This window comes from Coccinella septempunctata, chromosome 1 (genome assembly GCF_907165205.1).
Source record: "Coccinella septempunctata chromosome 1, icCocSept1.1, whole genome shotgun sequence".
Taxonomy (NCBI): domain Eukaryota; kingdom Metazoa; phylum Arthropoda; class Insecta; order Coleoptera; family Coccinellidae; genus Coccinella; species Coccinella septempunctata.
The window spans coordinates 52594293-52616756 of record NC_058189.1 but is presented as its reverse complement, the minus strand read 5'-3'; the positions used below and the strand labels follow the sequence as shown (position 1 = coordinate 52616756).

The following is a 22464-nucleotide window of genomic DNA, read 5'->3' as shown; positions in this document are numbered from 1 at the left end:
TTTTATGGACGATAATGCCAGACCCCATCGTGCGCGCATCATTCAGGAGTACCTTGAAGAGGTTGAAGTCTCTCGAATGGAATGACCACCAAGAAGTCCAGATCTCAATCCGATTGAGCAGGTTTGGGACAACCTCAATAGAAGGCTGAGAAGTTCAGAAAATCATCCAGCCACTCTTAATGACTTAGGAATCCAACTCGTAGAAATCTGGGAAGGATTAGATCAGAACATTTCAAGATCAGTCATTTTGAGTATGAACCGTCGTTGTCGAGCTGTAATTAACGCAAGGGTGGAAATACCAAGTATTAAATCACTTATCAGCATTTCAGTATTTTGAAAATTGTTCATTTCTCTTCTTTCACATAAGATTCGGTGAAATCCTGAATTTTTCTTCCATTTAATGTGTCTTGTTTCGTTCAAAACCTTCCCGAGAGAACATAAAAAATAAGTTATAAAGTTAATGATGAGTTAACTTTCATTAAAATTGGGATTTTCAGAATGTGCGTTAATTTTTTTGCGCAGTGTATTTCGAACTGCAATAATTCGGGAAAATTCCTGTAAACTCCGTCGGATAATTCCTACAACCGCCCATAATTCAATCGGACCAGAAATAATCGAAACATCATGCTCATTCCGACCAGATGGCCCATAAAAATGGGAATTAAAACCTAAACTGTCGCTAGTAGTGGGCGATAACTCCATTTAATCTAAAATGTATCAACGTCATGGTAGTCGCGCGGTCGACAGAACAGCCTTTAATGTGTTTACGAAGCAGTAAACTCCGCGATTTAATTAACGTTTTTTTTTTACATCCTCGACACTCGTGAAACATGCAGAGAGCGTTTATTTGCTCGTTCTATTCGCCCGATGTTACTGTCCGGGACTGGCTCGCGTGCAAACTTTTTCGAGCGCGATTTTCCGATCCGCGAGTAAGTTGGCGGATGCCGCACGACGACATTCGACATTCTGCGACGAAATCCGGGTCCCAGAACTGCGATATGCACGGATCACCGAGTACGGGCGATGTTATTTGTGGTCATCGATCGGGCTGGAAAAGGAATGGGCGCTCATTAGGTCCTCGCGATAAGAAGAAATCCATTTAACGAGAGGATGCTGGAAAAACGAGAAATGGAACGGTTCTGAATTTGATGGAACGAATTGGATTTCTTCGTTGGTATACAGTACAGGGTGGGCAAATTTCGATGTTTTAGCACTACAGCTTTCAAACCAGTGGAGATAGACAAAATCTGATACCCCATTCTCGTTCTCTTTTTCTGAGAAACTAACAAGAGTAGTAGTCATTTTTGGCCACCTTCTTTTGTTTTCGAGTTATAAGCGAACATTGGAAAAATGGCGATTTCGAAATAAATTTATATCTCCGCTGATACTGATGATAGAGCTCTGAAATTAAAATATCATACAGGCACTTTTTTAAGTAGAATCCAGTGGCGTGCTTGCCTTTCAAGCAGGATTTTTAATTACGAAGCTATGACCCAAAGTTATGTTTTTTTAAATGGGAACACTAGATTTCTATGCAATTTTTTTAAAGCTTAATTTTCACTGATTTCAAAAATATATAACATCATATGGTTTGTATCAATATAAATAATAGAAAATGGTCAAATACCTATTTTCTCAATATTTCAGTGGTTTCAACTTTTGACGAACACAGAAAAATAGAACTTCCCATAACAAGAGCAGTCTTCTTCCGGCAATGTCATTCTTTCTATATGCTTTTTACCAATTTTCACAAAATTTCAATCTTAGAGAAATTGAGCAAGAAGCATAGAAATGAAAGAACTAATAGAAGGAGACTGTGGTAATCATAATATGCTACATTTTTCTATTCTCATCAAAAGTAGAAACCATAGAAATATTGAGAAAATAAGTTTTTGACCATTTTCTATTATTTATATTGATAGAAACCATATGATATGTTATATATTTTTGGAATCAGTAAAAATTAAGCTTTCAAAAAATTGCACAGAAATCTAGTGTTCCTATTCAAAAAAACATAACTTATGGTCATAGCTTCGTAATTAAAAGTCCTGCTAAAAAGGCAAGCACGCCACTGGATTCTACTTAAAAAAGTGCCTGTATAATGTTTTCATTTCAGAGCTCTATCATCAGTATTAGCGGAGATATAAATTCATTTCGATATCGCCATTTTTCCAATTTTCGCTTATAACTCGAAAACAAAAAAAATTGGCCAAAAATGACTACTAATCTTGTTAGTTTCTCAGAAAAAAAGAATGGGGTATCAGATTTTGTCTATCTCCTCTGGTTTGGAAGCTGTAGTGCTGAAACATCGAAATTTGCCCACCCTGTACAGGGTGGGCAAATATCCTTACGTTCATAGATTTTGAGTTATGAACGAAAATTGGAAAATTGTCATTATCAATGAAGCTGAATAACTCGCTTATTTGAACTCGTATTCGAAATCCGTTGTTACATTCTACAGGCACTTTTTTATGAAGAATTCGAATATGATATGAATAAATTTTTTGATCCAGTCATTTTCGAGATACGACAGGGATTTCTGATTTTTCAAATAAAAACTATGGTTGAGAGTTCTTTCATCTTGCTGCAATTTTTTTGCTGATTTCAAAAATGTATCATATGTCCCTATTCACATGAAGGTTACACGAGAAAAAATTCAAATTTTTCCTGCTTTTCGATTCTCTGTTGAATTATAAGTAGGCTGGCTTACCATAGCAACCGTTGAATATGCATTATATTTTGTGAACCTGAGCCTCTATGATTAGAATCACGGATTGCTGAATAAATATTTCGATGATTAATTTGCCATCGTTTGTTCTCGCGATGTTTGGCATGCTTATCTTACGATTGTTCACAATTCATCTTACTTTTGTAAAAATCATAATTATAGATAGCTATCGTATTTTATTGATATTACTGACTCTTTAAGTTTCTTTCATGCATAGAAAAACGATAATTGAATAAATTTCCTTCTAATAATCAGACGAAAGTCTTTTACTCTCTTTCGAAGGATATAGATCTCGATATATAAAGGAAATAATTATTCTACAGTCAGTGATGCCTATCACAGAAGGTTTGAGTTCACATGAATTATGTGGAGTTCACGAACCATAATGCATTTTCAACGGTCGCTAGGTTACGCCAGCCTTCTGAAAATGCAATAGTGAATCGAAAAGCAGGAAAAAGTATTAATTTTTGGTTGTTGTTATATTCATGTGAATAGCAACATATGATACATTTTTGAAATCAGCAAAGAAATTGCAAGTTGAAAGAACTTTCAACTATAGTTTACATTTGAAAAATCGGAAATCCCTGTCGTATCTCGAAAATGACTGTATCAAAAAATTGATCATATTCGAATTCCTCATAAAAAGTGCCTGTAGAATGTAACAACGGATTTCGAATACCGATTCAAATAAGCGAGTTATTCAGTTTCATTGAAAATGACAATTTCTCAATTTTCGTTCATAACTCAAAATCTATGACCGTTAGGCTGGATCTGTTTTCAGATTTGGAATAGTAAGGAAAAAAGAGCTCGAGAATGTGTCATCCGTTTTCTTCTAGCTGCTGTAGTTCTCGAGATCCCTTCAGTACACAACGAATTTTGCCCATCCTGTACATTCATCGCCATATATCTCAAAAACATTCTAACGTAGAAAAATTTGCTTCGGACAAAATTTGTAGAAAATGTTATGTTCTACAACATTTATAATGAATGCGAAAATGCCCAGGAGAAGAGATAATTCGAAAAAAACTGATATTCGTGACCTTTATTGCCGATTTTAATTGTTTCGGCTTGCTGAAACTGTCAGATTATATTTTTTCCGTTATTCTTGAATAATTAACTTCCAAACAAGAAAAAACCCACTGCGCTCGAAAATGTACAAGTGACATTTTTATTTGCAAGTTTGACGCCCTTCCACACATTTTAATCTTGCTTCAATTGTCAGATGAAGAGAATGTATGCTGTTCAACATGCAATCAAACACAAATATCTCAACCTGACACGCTTGAGTATGTACAATGATCTTGTTTTTTTTTTACTATTCTGACAGGCTGTCCTAGACAATTTCTATTGCTAGCTATTCTGCTATATACAGTTCTAATTTTTGGTAGAGGTACTCTACAAGGTCGAAGGAATTCTCCCTTATATCAATCTGATGGGATATACTCGAATCCCGAATTTTCCTCTTGGGCTCCCCAACTATCATAGGTAATCTTTTTATTGGTAGAACATACCCACAGAATGTCTTTCCTTTAGCTGCAATTTTTTTACTCATTTTTGAAAGCGTGTAACTTTATAAGGAAAGGCCTAAAGCCCGTTTGCAACAGCCGAGAATTCTCTGGAGGATTCTCTACAAAATTCGCGCAACAAAACGGCAGAGATTATTTTGTATGCAAGTGAACAGAGAATTCTACCGAAAGTGCGTATGTAACGGTAAATAATTCACGGCACATGAATTTTCGAGTAAATTCTCTAGAGAATTCTCGGCTGTTGCAAACGGGCTTTAGAGTTTAGTTCACATGAAAGGCAAACAATGCAAAGGTGGAAATCTGGTGGTTCAAATAATCCAATTCTCATAGATGATTCATTGAGAGGTGTATCGATTTTATCGACGTGAGCACTGTTGAATCAAACAGAACAACACTAGGTACCCAGCAGCAGAAAACCTAAGACTAAAGCTGCCGTAGGAATTGTGATGACATCAATACCCCATGACGAACCAGGTAATTGAAGTATATTTTTCCACTATTTTAGTTTTAAACGTGAACTTTTCAAATGAATTGAAGGCTTCAATTTTATTTCAGCTTTATCGGCAGAAATAAATTTTTCGGCGATATCACATAAATTTTAAATGAAAAGAAGGGGAGATGATACCGATGCTTGTGTAACAATAATAGTTGTGTCACACTAATTCAGACCAGACCAAGAGCAAGGCGTTACGAATGAAAAAATTTCCAGGTTATAACGACGTGTTCCGACTGTAATTGAAAGAAGGACGACGAAATAAGAAATAACGAGAGGACACTTGAAAAGTCCCACTCAGGATCAGATAAGAGGGAAACGTTTCGTTATGAATTATGAGAGAGGCGCGTTCCGGGCCCTGGATACGTGTAGGTCTATTTTGACTGTCATTGTACAAGATTGACGTATTTAACCATTGTTATCCTCGCATCTCGTTTATTTATTGCGTTTTCATGCCTTCTTCTCCTACCTGCCCAACCCTACTCTCTTGGTATACCTCGTTATGTGAGAGAAATGCGGGATTAAATAAATATTGTTTTACCTGAATGGAATGATTGTTGAAAATGATTTAATGATTATCGTTCCGACCCGACCACTTGTTCCGTTCCATAAGGCTGCTGGATTGAGATGTAGAGACATCGCTGGTGGTTTCAGGGAGTAACAAAAATTCTTGGGAGGATATGTAGATGACGATTTTGATTTGATGAAAGGGGCATATCTCACTTTTTTTTTTAGGGTTTAGGTCATTGAATGATTGGTCTCTGGTGGCTACATTGACATGATTATATAGCGGTCTGTTATTACACAGGGTGTCCACAGGGCTCGATCGGTGGATAACTCCCAAAAATTTTGAACTAGGAGTTTTATTCAAACTAATCGATAAATGTACCTATGATTTGTTTTATTGAATTCTCGAAGTTTTCAAAGATTCCTCAGTTTTTCGAAAAAAAATTTTTTTCGGCAATTCAACTAAAATAAATTGCCAGAAAAAGTGTCCTATATACGTCAAAAAGACGTATGGATGAATGATTACAGTTAGGGTATTTCGAAATGAGAATTTCATGTAGATTTAGAATATCACATAAAATTAGGTATTTCCATTCGAAAAACCAGAATGTTATAGTGTTTCATCACTTCCGGACCAGCATATCAAGTAAAAAATAATTTAAGCTTATGCGCTGAGTAGAGTCGACTCTGGCAAAGTGTGAATCATTCTCTTAGCCCAACATTTGTAAGAGTTATCGATCGATGAGCACTGTTTATTCAACCAGTACACAGGAGGTGATCCGAAATTATGTAAATTAATTTCTAGAGCTGATTGAAGGTATGTCCACAAGTGAGAAATAAGCTAGGCGATATTTAATATTATATAAAGTGTGTTGCCTCCATTGAATTGAAAACAGCGTTTTAATAGATACTTCATTGGTTGACTTCTAAACCCGATGCATCCTTGTGGTCATACAACTAGAAGTCGAATTTTACTCCACTCTATAATGTTTGGAGATTCTCAACGTCAACGTTGAAGAAACAATGATTCCTCTTTTGAATGTGTGCAACTGTTGAAAATTGAGCGATGCCCCTCCGACCTTGCTCTTGTATAAGCCACTGACTAGTTCCATATGTCAACTTATGAATATACGCAAATTTTATGGTACATCGAAAAGAGCTGATTGACCGACGCAGCAGCCCCACTCTACAACTCTCAGAGTTTCTCGAAGCGGAAAACTAATCATTCTCTCCTCAGGTTTTCTTTTTTCACGCTGTGTTAACCTCAATTATTATAATATTTCTCTATCAGTTCATCCCATTTATATAATTCTCTGAAGTCTTCTCATTCAATTCTGGTGCTGACTAGTTCGCGAAAGGTAATGTACTCTCAGTTTCTCTCACTCCATTTTCATGTTCTTTTCATGCTTTCATTCTGTATGAAATGTGTCCACGTGTAAATTACAGAGAATCTTCAAACAGATTTATAATCTTTGAAAGTACTGCTCGATTGATAAGTTCACTCGAGTCAACTCATTTAAGTGCTTCCTCAGGAATATGTATATGTATTATTATACAATTTACATAGGAATTCAGACCTCTTTAGATTTTCTCACATGGAGATGGGTATGTTACACCAGAATTGAATTTTCCCATGCCATTTTCATTGATAATGAATGCTGATTGATTGTCTTCCCATTCTTGTCTCATTATTGTGAATCAGTTTATTTCATTTCTCAAGTCAACTATGTTGTAAACCTCTCACTTACATACGACTAATTACTGTTTTCAAATTTCAGATGAATGAATCCTCATGTTCTCCAGAGGGTGGACCCTGGATATATTTGACTTTCTCCAACGATATGAACATCACAAATATGGTCAGTAGTAAGCCATGATACTGGTTGACTGGAAGGTCTGCTCTGGTAATCGTGTACCCACTATCTCAATTGGTATGATCTCCCCGTTATACTTTGTATTCTCATAGATATATTCTCATATTCTTTCATCTTTCTCGATATACAGATTAGATCTCCAGCCTTCTGCTCTTCTCGAAACCAACGATTAGTGATTACCCTCATTAGTACTCTCACTTTGTATCTCTCATAATTCAACATTAAACGTTGTGATAATAATGAATTTGTTGAACTTTCTCTTAGAGAGTCTGACTTCAAATTACTTCTCATTTGAACTACTCAAGATTATCTCTGTTTTTGGTTGAATTATGTCACTACGAGTTTATAGATGTTGTTAGCATTTGTATTAGCTGCATGCGGATGATTTATTCATTTCATGTTTCTGAACCATACACAATAAAATAATGTTTATACACTACCATCTCCAAATCATTTATCTGGTAACAGTTCACTACATTAATTCAACAAAATCTGAAAAACCCTGATTTTGAACACTCAATACGTTCGTATTTTTAATGAAGTCGATTCAATGTTAAGGTTATTGAAACATTTCTACTACTTCAGTAAACGAAATTCCATCTGCAATGCGAAACTTCAGACAAATTCTTAGTTCGATATTTTTATGCTTTGTGTGAATCGCAAAACTGACAAAAAGGAGCATTATAAATAAAATATCCAGCTCTTCAGATATCTTCAGAGTGAACAAACTAACAAAGCACAATGTGAGTTGGCTGCAATTTCGGAAATTGAGTTGTTCAAACAACAATTTCCTGGTATTTTCTTGACAGTAGAAGAATAGAATAGTAAAAGCTCAGCAATTTGTTGAAGACAAAGTATCAATTTTTAAACTTCCATTAGCAAGCATAGCTTACTGTGGATAATTTTTTTTAACTCTCATCATAATACCTCCTCTGGCAGACTCTACAGCGAGACGCTCGCCACAGTTCGTTCAACGTAGACCCACCTGCCTTCCTTCCAATTTATCGCCATTTAACGCCATACGAACCAGAACGACGATTCCGATCTACTATACGCCGTTCAGTATAATATGACACCCGTATATTTCTTCTATTCCGATCGCAGTGTTTGCAGTCTGGTCGCGAGGGTCTGGCAATCCGATACGTTACGATTGTGAAAAAAAAACGTGAGGTTAATTACTTTATCAATAGGGCACATACAGAGACCGGGGACCAAACGAGGCGGACATAATTCAATCAATACCGGGGCAGAGGCCTTTGTGCCAACGTAAAAGTACCTGCGGAGGTGGGCGAGCGACCCAAGTGTGCATGAAAGGAAACGGAGCTGATGCTATTCAGCTAGGTGGTCAAAATCGGCGAACTTCTCGGTTGGCTACTGTTTCTTCTCACGTCCGGAGGGCACCTATAACTTCTGGGAGGCGTATTTTGAAAACAACAAGGTGATAGTTGTTGAGGAGCACGTACAGTAGGTACGTTTTCTTGCGAGACTCGTTTCTGGTATAATTATTGGTTAATCTAGTCGTCCTACTCATTAAGAGCACGACTGTAACTCGTGTTTCAGTAACAGCTCAAGAATTAACGGTTGGATAAATAATATACAGGTTCTTTTACGAGGAACCTCACCCATATTTATACAGGAAACTACTGAACGTATTTTCATGAAATTCAGCACTTATTAGTATTTCAGGATGCTGATGAAATCTAAAATATTTTCAAGGCATGAACACCTCCGGTTTTTCCGGAAATGACGTCAACTTCCGTTTTTCAAATTAGAACACCATTTTTTTATGGCAGATATTGAATCTAAGTTAAAAAATAATGTGAGTGTATGCATCACACCCTTGCCCTAAAGTGGATATTTTCTCAGTTATTCAAAAAAAACTGTTTTTCGTCTTGAATTTTCAGCTATTTCTTTTCCCTCCACGCCAAAAAGATGAAATTTTCAGGAACTGTTACTTAAACCATGTTTTAGATTTTACTACCCTAATATGCAAGAGAAAAAAGTTACAGGTTGTTCCTAAATAGATGGCGAATTTTGATTCGAGTTTGTATCGGAAACCTCTTTATTTCAACTAATCGGCCATCGGTTTTCTCTCCAGTGATTAATAAATAATTCCTTATGAACCATATGCAAAAACTTACCATGTTTTACATTCTTTTTTTTTAATGATAGATATCATTAATTACATCTGCCAAACTCCTCTTTATTCAGTAGCATTTTGTGTTTACTATTAATTTGGTGCTAATTCGTATTAAGTTATAAAATCGATCACTATGCCTAATTTTACCAATGAAGATTATTCAAATCTCATTCTACTTCAACTTTGAGCATCTTCTCTAGTTATAACTGCGAGAGTTTGCCATGGTTCTCCTAATAGTAACTTGAAGTCGGTTTCAAGAAGGGGTGAAAAATCTACAGCATGGTTCAAATAACAATTCCTGAAAATTTCATCTTTTTGGCGTAAAGGGAAAAGAAATAGCTGAAAATTCAAGACGAAAAACAGTTTTTTGTGAATAACTCAGAAAATATCCATTTTAGGGCAAGGGTGTGATGCATACACTCATATTATTTTTTAACGTAGATTCAATATCTGCCATAAAAAAATGGGGTTCTAATTTGAAAAAATTGATTTTTCACGATTTTGTCATCCCTAACTTTGAAAGCGATTTTTTCACCCCCTGTATCATGAATCGCGATTTCGATTTTTAAAGTGGATACATCAATCTTACATCTTGAAAAATCCCAAAAATGAAAATTTTCCATCCAAAAACCTCGAAGTTATTCTTGTTTCAGCGGAGCTCTATTTTCGATTTTTTTTTCGAATTTTCCCGCTCAGAGAGAATTTTCCAACCAAAACTGAAAAATGTTACATCAAAATAACTTGAAATTTTCTAAGGAATCTATTTCTGCAATAAAAAAATGGTGTTCTAATTTGAAAAACGGAAGTTGACGTCATTTCCGGAAAAACCGGAGGTGCTCATGTCTTGAAAATATTTTAGATTTCATCAGCATGGTGAAATACTTATAAATGCTGAATTTCATGAAAATACGTTCAGTAGTTTCCCGTATAAATATGGGTGAGGTTCCTCGTGAAAGACCCTGTATAGGATATCCCGCGGTGGATGTCGTATTGAACATTTATAGATAATAAATCAACAGTCGGTGCTAAAAATTTGCATCTTGGGGTTTCCTACTATGAGCTTTCTACCTAAAACATTTTCAGACCTCCGGCGATGTTTTATTCGAAAAAAATTTCAATTCTATTGAAACATGGCATTATAACACTCCTGGCTGTTGTTTATGAGAATAGCATCATCAAATTGAACAAATTGAACAAATCCAAACACAAGATTTCTACATTGCTAACTATACTCCATTCACTTTCATTTTAGCACTCGGATGGTCATAAAATAATTTTTTCAAGTTCAATGGATTAAGGTTGGCACTCATGAAATGTCGTTAATGTCATATCGCCGTTGCCACAACCAATATCGATTTTTATTATGAAAATGCCGAAAGTGATTGAAAAAAGAGACAGGGTTTGAGGAAATGCTATTTACAATTCAGGTCAGCTCATTTAAATAGTAGGTAACCCTGATATTCTAATATCTACAATGTATCAGATGGTAGCGAACATATTCAATGTAAGTGAATTTATATAATCTTTTATCTGAATCTAAACGACTTATATTTTAGCTGAATATTTCCACAATCAGAAAGATTGTGAATGAAGAGGATGACAAAGAATTTCCTTCTATTGGAAGACCACGAAAAGTGGTCGCATTTGAGAATTTCATTTTAGGGTTACTACTGGATTTTGGATGAATATCATCGTAGAAGTTTCAGAAAATTTATTCTTCTATTTTTCATTTGACTTGTCCTATACATTGTGAATGTCTCAAGGGATCAATAAATATATAATTATTATTATTATGTCGAAGTATTAAAAATAAACAGTGTTTGAAGGTGAAGTTCCTCTTGCCTTGAAATTTCCTTTAATTCTTTTGACTTCCATCGATGCAAGATGATTTTTGTTGAAGAATTTATCATTCTTGTAATTATCTGTTATTTTCTTCGAGAGATACCCATTCCCAACTACTGCATCAGATGCATTTTATCTTTGGATTGATTTCTTTGATTCAAAAACTGATGTAAAGTCTTCAACCTTTAGCCAAAGATGATAAACAACATTTACTCTCAAGCTACTGCACATAATGTGTCAATAATGAATTATTGAAATTGAAATTTTCTTCCATAGCAAAAATAAATATATTTAAAAACTGATCTCTTATATTTTACATGCGAATAACTAGATTTGGTACCTATGCTTTCAATCAGGTTATATAAATGTTCGTTCATATTTTCTGAAATTCGACATTGTGATAAAATACGTAATTACTGAGACTTTTACGTGAAACGGATAACATAGCACTGATTTAAAACCCAAAAATGTTTTGACAAGCGTTATGACCCCACATACATGTGTCAAATTTCCATGGCCAAGTGCTGAAATAAAAGTGAATGGAGTATACATTTTTCATTATTTCAGTCCATTCTGCGTAAAAAAGAATAGGGTTTAGCAAAATAAAATCTCTATCTAAAATAGAAACTCTCCGATTCCTCTGTGACTTCCGGAAACCACAGAAGGAAACTGGTGTTAAAGTAATACTACATTCTACCTGAGAATTTTGAATATGGGATTCAAGACATCAAGAAATGGAAAATATTCCTGTGCTTTCAGACCTGTTCTATTTCACTTCTCTCGGTTATCGTTCAAACTTAAGAACAGGAAATGGCAAAATTGTTCCTAAGTTAACATAACAAATGAGTTGTGAGCATATTTCTCATATTTCTAATATATTCTGACAGGTATTTTGACTAGGCATGTCGTTAAATGTTTACAATTTCGACAGTCCGTTTCCGCGAATAAATCACGAACATTTTTGACAATCCAAAACGAAACAAAGGTTCTGTTGCATTATTCAGCTAACCCAAATATGTATGATAATTTAAACTTGTTTCCACAACAAGATGAACTTTGACACTTCTTAATCCACGATATTAACAGCTCTGGAGGAAAATATTTCAATCAAACTATCTTTATGGTGTTTATTTAACATAAAACAAATCAATTAGACTGATAACAGTATTTTCAGAATAGATAAGAATCCGGATTCGCAATAAATTTCATTCACTGGAATTATGCCATTAGTTATATTCGGTGGCTATGAATGGACAATGTTTAAATTAATGCATTCGATATCAAAATATTGACAAATATCCATCCAGTATTATCAGTATTTTCCAATCTAGAGAGATTCATTTTTCTTGGTTTGTCCTTGGTATAATCAGTGCATTGTTGCTACATTAGTCAATGTTTTCTTGATGAGAATAAGATTTTATACAACAATTAAAGATTAATTTTTGTGATTAAGCAGGTACCATGAAACAGAGTCGAAAATTTTTCATTAACGCCAACCGAGTTGTTAGCTAATTCAAGTGTTTTCTTATGTTCTTGAGATGTTGAATTGAACCTTTTCATTATATACTTTTGCAATTTTTTCATATTCGTTTTGACATTATTTGGGGTATGCAAGTACTGTAAACTTTTAATGTGGAAATTTTTTTTCAAGTGCAGTTTCAGTGCACGATTTCAAGAGTAGGTACAGGGTATCCTATTTTGGAAACTCTTGGGGGTATCTCCCAATCTCCCTTATATTTAAAGATGAAGGATTGCAGTTTTCGCGATATTGTAGGTACCACTTTTTTATTAAATTAAAAAAGGCAGAAGAAGAATTTTGATAGCGCTTTTGATTTTTTAGATACAGGGTGGAATTGAAAAATGCCACGAGGCACCCCTCGTATCTCATCTATCTTTGAACTTATCGAAGAAGTTGAAATTTATTCTGACGGAATTATTTTCGTAGAATCCAGTGACGTAGTTATTCTTTCCTAACACGATTTGTTTTTCAGTTATGAAGCAAATATACATTTTTTTTTAATGGAACATCCTGACATCATTTTCTATATTCATTAGGCATCAAATGAACTTTCCAGAAATATATACATACTTGTATTCAATTATTTTCAAAAACAAGCTCAGAATTTGGTATTTTCTGAAATTTTCTTTTGTGTCTAATTGAAATAAGTATTCTATGGTGAATTTGTTAGAAACAAAAAGCAAAATGTCAAAAACTTTACGCGTTATTGTCAGTTTCTGACAATTAGTTGAATATTTTACTGTTTTGGAATTTCTCGTTCACAATATAAAATTTTCAAATTATTTCACAACAATGGCGGTTTACGAAAATAATGATGATTATGGTATGATGGTTTGTTTTATACAATCTGAAAAAAATTTTCAAGAAGCTTCAGAATCATATTTAAGCAGGTAAAATAGGAACATTGAGAAAAACTTGAATTTTGAGCTTGTTTTTAGAAATAATTGAATACAATTATATATTTTTGGAAAGCTCTCCTCATGCCTAATGAATATGGAGAATAATATACAGGGTGTTGTCTTTGAAAAATCATATTTTTGCTTCATAACTAAAAGCAAGAGATGTTAGGAAAAAACCAACTGCGTCACTGGAGCAGAACGAGTTTCAACTTCTTCGATATAGTTAAAGATAACTGAGATACCAGGGGTGCAATAGTGGAGACACAAAGTTTTGATGTTCTCATAAATAATAATTAGTAGTATTAAATTATGATACACAAGCCAGTTTTCTGGCTTCCTTTCGTTGATGAAAAGGACAATGAACGTTGAACGTTATTTTTATTGAAGATGGGAAGCTCTGCATCTTGAAGAATTTGCCAACCAAGCGACAGCGGAAATACAGGGTGAGTCACAGTTCTCGATGGGTCCACAACTCTTAGAAATTTTGGACTAAGGGGAATGATTCAAACTTAAGCTAAAATTATTTTTGACTTTATAGTATGGTTCGAAAGTTGGAAAAAACTATACCACCCTGCTCTTGCAAATGAGAATACTAAATTCTTATGAAATTCAGAATCTATATGAAATTCTATTGTGAAGAAAAAAAATTGAGTTCTTGTCGTAGGCCATGATGAATTTCATGGTTTTAACTAGAGATTATATCAACAAAAACCATTTGAGATGAATATATGATCAATTTTTTGGATTTCCCAAGATTTTTCAAGTCTTATTGAAGTTTTTGGATCAGTCCACGGGTAGTCGGACAGCCTCTGCATTATTTTTATACTGCATGTCCATTGAAATATGGACATAAAATTTTTTCCTTGCTAGATACTGGAAACAATCAATAAAAGCAGGCACTGATGTGAAAAACATACAATAATGATGACTCCATAAAACTTCCCAAATGGGTCGATACTTCGAACGTTCTATTTTACGACAAACATACCATCAAGGCAGCTCCGTTTCCGGAACAACCGTGACAAATGGCTGAATATTAGAATATATCGAGGCCACCAACGTTCCTTAACATCTATATCAATTGTTTGTAAACTTTGAGGAGAACGTAAGTTAGGAAAAGTTAAAGCCCTCTCTCTGCGTTGCAGTATGTAATAATGGCAGATTTATGAGTATTTATGGGGCCTGAGGTGAATAGGATCGGACCTCCGAAGTGAGGGCATTCTATTGCTTTTTTATGGAGAACTTCGTCTTCGAAAACTCCAAACTTCGCTGAGTTCAGCCTGGAAAAGTTGTGAAGTCATTATTGCTGATGGAATCACCTATTGACCTCTCCATCAGAAGATTAATACTTGCATACGGTAATAAATCCATCGCCAAGAGTGATACGATAATTTAGAGAAGACCTTTTGAGATTTACAACTCCGACATATAACTGCCTTTGGCTTATTATTGCAATGTATCAGCTTATTTTCTTGACAGAAATTACCTATTCACATTTTATTATCGATTACTTACCCTGATGACGTTAAAGTTAGAAATCAAGATGGTAAAGATTCATGGCTCGAAAATGTCAATGGTTTAAGGAATCAATTCATCATTTAGAACAAAGGGTCTAATCTCTTTGACTGCATAATGTACATACATCACTTGGATGCAAAATTCCAAATATTAAATACTTGCATTGTAGTCAATCTAGAGATATAATTCAGATGATTTTGATGACTACATAATGCTCAAATATTTTCACGAAATCCAAATGGTTACCTTAAAAACTTGAGGTCCTGGGCAACCTATGTATGTAGTAAATTCTAGCAATCAGTTGTATTTTAATACCAAATGAATGGAATAAAATAAAATCTGCAAAGAAGTCAATTAAAGTATGCCTTGATTAAATTTCGAATTGGCATACCTCATGACAACAACCGGTTTATAGTCTTTTCTGCGAATGATTTTTTTAATTTCATAGTTAGAATGTAGGTAATTTATTTTTCATTCAAAAAAGCATAGGGTTTTGAAAGGTGTCACTTTTTTATAAAACCTACTTCATTCGATTGATATTATGGTATGAAATGTCATCATTGAAGAATTTGTTTCAGAATTCACATTTATTTTAGCAGTCGGTTGGCCATGAAATAATTTTCGCAAGTTTTTGTAACTAGAACGGAGTAAGGTTGGCACTCATGATATGTCGTTAATGTCATAACGCCGTTGCCACAACTAATATCAATTTTTATAACGAAAATGCCGACAGTTATTGAAAAAAGGGACAGGATTTCAGGAAGTGCTATTTAGAATTCAGGTCCGCTCATTCAAATAGTTATGCCCTGATATTCTAAAATCCACAATACGTCAGACGGTAGCGAACATATTCAATTAAAGAGAATTTATATGATGTTTCACCTGAATCTAAACGACTTATATTTCAGCTGAATATTTCCACAATCAGAAATATTGTGAATGAAGAGAATGACAAAGAATTTTCTTCTATTGGGAGACCCAAAAAAGTGGTGGCATTTGAGAATTTTATGTTTGAGTGAATTAATGCGAAAAGTTTACAACAGGACTCGCTACAGGATTTTCGATGAATGTCATCGTATAATAAGAAGTTTTTCATTTGACTTGTCCTATACATTGTAAATGTCTTAAGGTACCAATAAATACCTAATTATTATTATTATATCAATGTATTGAGATGAACAGCCACAAATTAGCGCCAGTTCTCCTGTTAATTGTTTATTCATGTGAAATTTTTGTTCCAAGGTGAAGTTCATCTTGACTTGAAACTTCCTTTAATTCCTTTCACTTATATTGATGCAAGATGATTTTTGTTGTTTGTAATTATCTGTTAATTCCTTCGGGAGATACCCATTCCCAACCACTGCAACATATGCATTTCATCTACGGGTTAATATTTTTGAAATCTACAACTGATGTGACGTTTTCAAACTTTATCCAAAGAAGATAACGAACATTAACTCTCCTCAAGCTAGTGCATATTATGATATTATACTGATCTCTTGTATTTTCCATGAAAATAACTGGATTTGGTATGCCTTCAATGAGTTTGTATTAACTTCAATTATGTTCATCACATATTTTCCGAAGAGATTCGACATTGTGATAAAATACGTAATAACAGAAACTTTTACGTAGATTAACGTAAATCAACATGGCGTTGATTTAAAACCCAAAAATGTTTTGACAAGCGTCATAACCCAACATTTTCGTACTATACAGAGTGAAATGTGTCAAATTTCCATGGCCAACCGAGTGCTAAAATAAAAGTGAATGGAGTATAGTAGGTAAGCTTAATTTAGATATGAATGACTTTTTTGAAATGGTGTAATAAATGATACTTATTTGCAGGCTGCTTAAGGTTGAACTCGATTCATTCCAAAAGTTTCTACGAGGAATAATTTGACCAGGATATGTTTTTATGACCACTTCAGATTCAAGGGTATCAAAATAGCGTCACGTTATCTCTCGAATAATATATTCAGTTGCAGGATGTGGGGACAAATTATCGACAACTGGTTATGAACTTATTTACATGCAGTCATGTATTTGGATGCAGAAAAATCTTTAAACAAATAATTTAATCGCTTTGCATATTATCAAGGCAATCTCGTGATGGTAATACTGAAAAGCGTTCGATTTGCTTTGAGAAGATAGGTTTATACTTCGTTTGATATGCAGTCACTGTTTTCCATGTAATGGACCTCTAAATAAATATACATGAATACATATAGACTGTAGTTAGCTATTTTTTTCGTTTTACGTTTCAGAAACGTGGAAATTCAAACCTGTACAGATGGATCACTATTGGAATCATTTCAGAAATGCAATTTGTATTGATCAAAATATTCTCATAATTATCCCATATGAGAAATAAGCCTATCTCTGAGCAACAAATTGTTTTATCAATTGTAAAGAAGGAAAAACTGAAATACGGAGTAAGTATTAACGCTCAAAATTCACCTCATCGACATTCAGTTTTAAACTTCTAGTCATTCTGACCTCCCCAAGGACTTTATTTGGAATATCATTCTGGCAAACAATTATTATGTTTCGACTTTTTCACTGGTAGGTATGTAGGTAAGTGGGGTAGATAGATTTGAATATTCATTAATATTTCATTGCGAAACACATTGAACAACTAATACAATGACATTGAAATACACCTTTTCTATTCATCCAGATTCCAGAGTGTCAAAACTGTGTGTGTATAAATTTTGAGTATAATTGTCCTCAGGTAGACGGTAATTGTTGAGAAGGCCCATTTATGATCTCATTGTATTTCTTATAGGTATATTATGATGAGTATGACTAAATTTGTTTCGAATATTACTCAATAAAATAATGAAATCAACGATCAATAGGTACTACCTCACAAAGTGGACATATCAATGCATGGTTTTCATTAGAGTTTGCTTCTTTTTCTTTATTACCTATATTTATGCATATTACGATAGTTTTCATACTTCTTAAACACGGCAATCCAGTGGCATACCTACTATGATTTTTTCCGACAGGTATATTTGCTGAGCTATAACACAAAGATGTATTTCTTCTTATGAAAACAGTAGTTTGAAATGACTCAGAAAGACTGATGGCGATGGATGATATATTTCTGAAACGTTAAAAAAGTGGCGATTCCGTCTAAGTCATTTTAAACTACTGTTTTCGTAAGGAAAAACACAACTTTATGTAATAGCTCAGCAAATAAACCTGTAGGAAAAAATTATAGTAGGTACGCCACTGGATTGCTATCAAAAAAGTTTGTATAATGTCGTCATTTCAACATCCTAGCACAAACAGAAACGGAGATAATGACCAAAGTTAAAATCGCCCAAATTCAAATTTTGGCTTATAACTCAAAAACAAAAGAAGATAGAGGAATGCAGTTGATGGCATTATTAGTTTCTCAAAAAAAGACGATATGGATGGTACATTCATTTTCCTCTATCTCGTTGGGTTAAAAAGAAAACGGATGACACATTTCCGAGCTCTTTTTCGGAGAAACAAAGAAAGGTAAATACCGCAGCCTCATACGATACTTCGTTTTTGAGATTGTTATTTTTGAATTGGAAAAAATCTTTCGCCAGTAGATTCTACGTATAAAAGTGCCTAAGAAGGTTCAAGTTCCAGATCTGTAACTTCAAAGACAAAAAAGTTATGAGTACTTTTCGGAATCGTCAAAATCTCGATTTTTGTTTATAACTCGAAATCTAAAAATGATAGGCCGATTCTCTTTTCAGATTTGGATTAGTTATGAAAAAAGAGCTCGAGAATGTGTCATCCGTCTTCTTCTAGCTGCTATAGTTCTCGAGATCCCCTCAGTAAACAACGAATTTTGCCCACCCTGTACTTTGAAAGATTCGTAAACCATATTTTGGTACTCTGGTGTTCTTGTACATTGTACCAACTAGGCTTTTCGCACATTTTTTTCTTCGTTAATCAGACAAAAGGTGGACAAAGAAAGGAAACACAAAGACCGAGTCCTTGTCAGTGGATATCTTCTAGGAAACGTTCCGAACAAGCCATGTGGCGCGGAAACCACACCATTTCGAATAACTGTACCGGACATAAGAGCATTAAAGAATTTGCTTATTTCCAATTCAATAGAACCTACCTACAAATGTTGTGACTTGGGCCTTTTTCTGTCAACCTACCATGAGACAGACGGAAAGGTAAACAAATGGCGAAGATTGAATCGAACAAAAAGCTCTCCGTCCTTTTTCAGCACGGACACGAGGATTTCAATCTTCTTCACTCCAGCACTTGGCTAAAACGTGCTCGTTTGAGATCGCTTGTCTGCGTTGAATTTATGACTTTCGGAATGATTTATCCCTATCGATTGTCCACTCGACGTCTCAATGCCGGGAAGAAGGGAGAAATATTTATGAAAATCATTTTACGGCACTCGCTCAGAAGTTAATGGGCATTTCTTCCATTGTAAATTAGACGTAGAAATGAGAAGGTGAAGGTTCGATAATGGAATTGTCGTTTACTTCGAGATTGTAGGTAGAAGAGGTAGTACGTCTCAATAAAACTTTTACGAAAAATTGTTGAAAGTTTTATGGCCCCTCTATAATAATGTATTCATGGAAGTAAGAGGATTCTGAAAATCCAAAAATGAACGAGGTTCATTGCACTGCTGACGTTTAACCACAACTCAGGTGGTTTCATCATAATAAAATGGCTACCTGTCATCAACAGGTACGGTATTATGAATTTAATATAACATACTTTTATTTTTAAGAATTCCTACCTTAACGTTGAAGGAGTGGAAAACTGAAGAGCAATATGGACCTGAAAAAAGGCATTATTAGTGAAATATGAGAGGGGAATAGGAAACAAAAATTGAAATTAAATATTAACGTAGGTACTCGAAGAATTATCCATAACAAGTTTATTCAGCCATTTCACAATAAATAATCTCATCAAGTTAAATTGGTTACAAAATACACTGCGCAAAAAAAATTAACGCACATTATGGAAATCTCAAATTTATTCTACAACTGAAGGTGTTCTCAATGATAATTATTTTTATCAGAATTATGCATGCATATGTTATCCACTTTCAACGGTTTTCTTCAATACAGATGTTTTTTCCCAGCAGGAATAAAAAAGATGATATTATCAGATTTTGAATGTATTGGCTCCATTCTAAAATCAGTTGTTCTCGATCAATTCTAGTGATCAATAGTTTTTCTTTCGTTTGATTTTCTACACTCGATCGCTATGCAACGCGAAACACGCAATTTGACCCAAGAGGAATGTGCCCAAGCGGTTGTTTTGCGAGAAGAAGGGTGGACATACACAAGAATTGCAGAAAGGTTTGGAGTTTCCCATACAAGTGTGTCCAGAATGTTGCAGCGATTCAGGGAGACAGGTATGAATGTCCGAAGACCAGGACAGGGTAGACCACGGGTAACAACTGCCATTCAAGAACGTTACTTGAGAGTTTCTTCGTTGAGACAACGGTTTGCAACCGCTCGCCTCCTTTAAATTCAGCTTGAACAAACTCATGAGGTGCAAATTAGCACTCAGACAATAAGAAATCGCCTCAGAGAATATGATTTAAAGCCTCGTGTCGCGGCAAGAGGCCCAGCTCTTACCCCAGCCCATCGAAGAGCGCGTTTGTAGTTTGCGAGAGAGCGTATCCATTGGGAAGAGGCCGATTGGGAAAGAATTCTCTTCACAGATGAGTCTAGATTCTGCCTCTACCATTGTGATCGACGTTCCCTTGTATACAGACGTCCACATGAAAGATATGCTCAGTGCAATTTCCTGAATACTACTGGTTTCGGGGGAGGATCGATTATGGTATGGGGTGGAATATCTTTGACTGCTCGCACAGACCAAGTGGTCGTTGATAATGGAGCTATGAATGCTAATAAGTATATAAGGAACATTCTTGAAGAGCATGTTGTGCCATTTGCCCCATACATTGGTGAAAATTTCATTTTTATGGACTATAATGCCAGACCCCATCGTGCGCGCATCGTTCAGGAGTAACTTGAAGAGGTTGAAGTCTCTCGAATGGAATGGCCAGCAAGAAGTCCAGATCTCAGTCCGATTGAGCAGGTTTGGGACAATCTCAATAGAAGGCTGAGAAGTTCAGAAAATCATCCAGCTACTCTTAATGACTTAGGAATCCAACTCGGACAAATCTGGGAAGGATTAGATCAGAACATTTTAAGATCACTCATTTTGAGTATGAACCGTCGTTGCCGAGCTGCAATTAACGCAAGGGGTGGAATTACCAAGTATTAAATCAGTTATCAGCATTTCAGTATTTTGGAAATTGTTCATTTCTCTTCTTTCACATAAGATTCGGTGAAATCCTGAATTTTTCTTCCATTTAATGTGTCTTGTTTCGTTCAAAACCTTCCCGAGAGAACATAAAAAATAAGTTATAAAGTCAATGTAGAGTTAACTTTCATTAAAATTGAGATTTTCAGAATGTGCGTTAATTTTTTTGCGCAGTGTATATAGGTTGAGTTTGAATACGACAGAATTCGTATTGAAATTTCTTTGCCCATTTCGAAGTAAACTTAAATTCATCTTCACTGGGAAATGAACAATTCAGGTAGTACCTATAGTTAGAAGAAAACACCAATCTAATTGGTTGTTGAACTGAACAGGATCGAAATGATGTGTATTGAAATTTCTTTCCCCATTTCGAAGTTATCAAGTTCATTCTTGAGAGAACTAACGATGTGGCCAGACAGTGAACCCTGTTTTAACCAAGAGCACTTAAACAAGCCAGTACATAAGTATTCCTTAGGCATTACTACCTTTAATTTAAATTCATTACCACAGCGAAAGGTTACAATTTACAAGTAGGTACCTAGTAAGAAGAAATCCAAGAAGATTCCAATAGATAGCTACATGGTATACAGGGTAGTCCAATGAAATCTCAATTTTCCGACGTTGAATTGAAAATGTGGACAATCGCTCATCCCCTTACCTTCAATCCCTAATGGGGGTGAGCACAACCCCTTGATTCTAAATAGGAATGAGGGGTGCTGAGATAACTAATTTTGAAGATCGTATCGAGTACTATCTGCCCCTAAAATTTCGCTTCAAAATATCCATCGAAAATAGTGAAAAAGGCAATGTGGAATTTATCTCGAGAATATTATTCGTATCCGAAACATTTCAGAGGTATTCATGTTGTTAATTTTTTGTCCAGAAAAGTATTAATTTTTCGTCCAAAAAAGTAGACGATCATGTTTCTGATTTACTGTAGTCTATCGTGAATTTTTAAGAATGATACAAGTGTGTCGAAGCGATTGTGAATTTGAAGTAGAATTAAAATGGTGTATTCCGTAAATGAAAAGGTGGAAACGTCTATTTTTTAGAAATAACGACTCTGTGCGAACAACGGCATTATTTAACGAACGACATTAAGGAAAAAATGTATCAGC

At 34.9% G+C, this 22464-nt stretch overlaps 1 protein-coding gene across 1 annotated transcript in view; it reads right to left on the bottom strand.

Moving 5' to 3' along the window:
- LOC123322851 (frizzled-2) overlaps positions 1-22464 on the bottom strand; it is a 350497-nt gene that overhangs the window by 104848 nt on the left and 223185 nt on the right. The window contains exon 4 of the mRNA XM_044910903.1: positions 19800-19840. The gene's annotated coding sequence lies outside the window, so the exon portion shown is untranslated. The remainder of the gene's footprint in view (positions 1-19799; positions 19841-22464) is intronic.